This window comes from Phytophthora infestans, genomic scaffold (genome assembly GCF_000142945.1).
Source record: "Phytophthora infestans T30-4 supercont1.2787 genomic scaffold, whole genome shotgun sequence".
NCBI lineage: Eukaryota > Oomycota > Peronosporomycetes > Peronosporales > Peronosporaceae > Phytophthora > Phytophthora infestans.
The window spans coordinates 1-2,780 of record NW_003305882.1 but is presented as its reverse complement, the minus strand read 5'-3'; the positions used below and the strand labels follow the sequence as shown (position 1 = coordinate 2,780).

Here is a 2,780-nt window from a genome sequence, read left to right as displayed (position 1 = left end):
AACTGTGCGGATCGCGCTTTTGCGCGATAAATCGATTGAGTTTCTGCCCTATCAGCTTTGGATGGTAGGATATGGGCCTACCATGGCATTAACGGGTAACGGGGAATTAGGGTTTGATTCCGGAGAGGGAGCCTTAGAAACGGCTACCACATCCAAGGAAGGCAGCAGGCGCGTAAATTACCCAATCCTGACACAGGGAGGTAGTGACAATAAATAACAATGCTCTGGCTCTTCGAGTCGGGCAATTGGAATGAGAACAATTTAAATCCCTTAACGAGGATCAATTGGAGGGCAAGTCTGGTGCCAGCAGCCGCGGTAATTCCAGCTCCAATAGCGTATATTAAAGTTGTTGCAGTTAAAAAGCTCGTAGTTGGATTTCTGTTTTGGATGTCCGGTCCGCTCCCTCTGGGAGTGTGTACTTATGGATATTCGAGGCATTTTTTGTGAGGCTGCCTTTCTGCCATTAAGTTGGTGGGTTGGTGGGCTTGCATCGTTTACTGTGAAAAAATTAGAGTGTTTAAAAAGTCCTGGATCGCTTCTTTCATCTTGATGCACACCCGGTTGGTACACCCGCTGATCCCAGTGTGAAGCTGACGGAGGCCATGTGCCCCCCAAACGCCAGAAGAAAAACATGAGATGAAAAGCGATCCCGTACAGAGAGGCAGTTGGTAGCTTCATGTACTTAATGATGGGAACTAGACCTGATCTCGCATATTTTCTACGAGAAGTCAGTCAAATCCTGGTGAACCCAGGAAAACCTCACTGGAATGCCGTTAAGAGAGAATGAAGTACTTAAACGGTACGCGCAATCTTGGCATCACCCTTGGTGGAAAGCAAAATCTAGAGCAGTATAAGTCAAAGCATATTCTCATGCCTTACTCCGAAGGCAGAATTTTGCCCATTGCCTTGAACACCAGGGAGTTTTGTGGGGGAGGATTATTTTCGACTTATTTGTGTGGGGAAACCCCCATTTTCCTGGCCCATTGGGGAAAAGCCCCCCCCCCCGCAATATTTCTCTCCACAACAGAGGCGGAATACATAGCCCTATGTCACTGCATGCAAGAAGTTATTTTCTTAAAGCTTCTTTTAGTAGAGCTTGAACACGAAAGCTCACATGCTAGTACCCTATTTGAGGACAATTAAAGTTGTATTAAACTTTCCTACAACCCAGAACTGCATGGCAGAAGCAAGCACATTGACATTCGGTATCACTTTGTACAAGAAAAAGTAGAGCGAAAAGAATTTGAAATTATGTACTGCAACACCAAAGAAATGGTAGCAGACATTTTTACAAAAGCACTATCAAAACCCCTTTTTATAATTTAAGAGTTCCCATATGTGAGAAACACTCCTTCCAAAAATTGGGGGGAAGAGGGAAAAAAAAAAAAAAAAAAAGGGAAAAGAAAAAATAAATATTCGATGTGTAAAAATTATTCACACACCAACATGTTTGTTAAAAAGTAAATACGTATTATTTAAATCTTACAGATTAGCACGAGGAATGTCCTCAATTGAGTACACACCATCTACTGTCTCAAAGAAACTTGTCAAAAGCTCCTCCCGGTTAGGGAAGAAGTGATAGGTGTCGGAATCGATGAACACAAACTTGTTACCAACCGAGCCAAAATAGGCCGCAACATGGCTGGGGTGATAAAATCCCTAGTTTGAAGAGCGTTGCTGATCGATAAGAGACCGCACATTGAGTACCGGTCCGACAGCATCTCTTGATGTTGGCACAAAATTGATGTGCGAAGACTGACAGGCATCTGTGTATACAAAAGATAGTATATTAGTACTGTGCAAATCACATGAACCATAGCAGCAAAATATTGATTGCAGTAAATCAATATGACAAAACCCAAGGTTATTGAGACCAGTGGAGACGATTCGCTACCGAGTGAAACAAGTTCACTCAGAGCTAGCCCAGACTATAGCGTCAGGCGCGCATCGCACTAAGTCTCGCTCCCTTGAGGATTGCACTTGATCAACACCTTCAATACTTGCATGCAAATCAGAAGAAAACCGCACCTGTGCAAAAGTTGAAAGATCAGGAAATGAACACTTAATGCACTCAACGAGAACGATACGGAAGAGAAAGCAAGCGTATTTCACTGATACTTAAACTGCACGACGGTAAATTTCTCGTCGATCTACGCATATTTCGTAGCATCATTGATACTGACCCGTCTTCCGTACAGCATATATTAGCTTTGCAACCACGCGCGCCTTCGATTCGTGTCATTTTAGGAGCAATGCGCTCAAACGAGATTATAGACAAAACCTTCCCGGGTAAGATGGTGCTCTGCTTGCAGATCACGTTAAACTCTGGTCGTGTCTACCATAACATGTGAGCACTAAGGATACTGTGTGCGGTGTTGTTTTGGAACGTAATATACGTAGATCACAGTATACATGTACTATATGTTGCTTCGCTTTGAGTAGAAATTCTAAGCCCATCGCAGCGCAGCGAGGGTGGTCGGGCCCTCTCTACACCAACCAACCATGCCCTAGCGTCCGCGGAGCGGCGCCACAGACGCATAGTTCCGCGCTCATACTTTTGAACCCTGTGGTTCTGTTTGTCCGCCGGGCGACTCCGTGTCTTTCTTGTATGGACTGTTTTTTTCGGAGGGCCTACCAGCGGGCCGGATAAAAAAGAGTTCTCTCCCATTCTAACCGACGGCACAACGTTTTGTGACTTGCTCTCCACTATGCCATAATTTACAAATTGGGACCAAGAAGGCGACACAAATTTACCTCCGCGCCCTGAGTTGGAAAATAAC

The 2,780-nt window shown here is 44.6% G+C and overlaps 1 non-coding gene across 1 annotated transcript; it reads left to right on the top strand.

The window, feature by feature from the left end:
* Positions 1–522, top strand: PITG_33554 (the record flags this gene model as incomplete). The annotated part of the gene is made up of 1 exon (XR_009934946.1): positions 1–522. It is a non-coding gene; the product is annotated as an 18S ribosomal RNA (ribosomal RNA).
* Between the last annotated feature and the right edge of the window lie 2,258 nt (positions 523–2,780).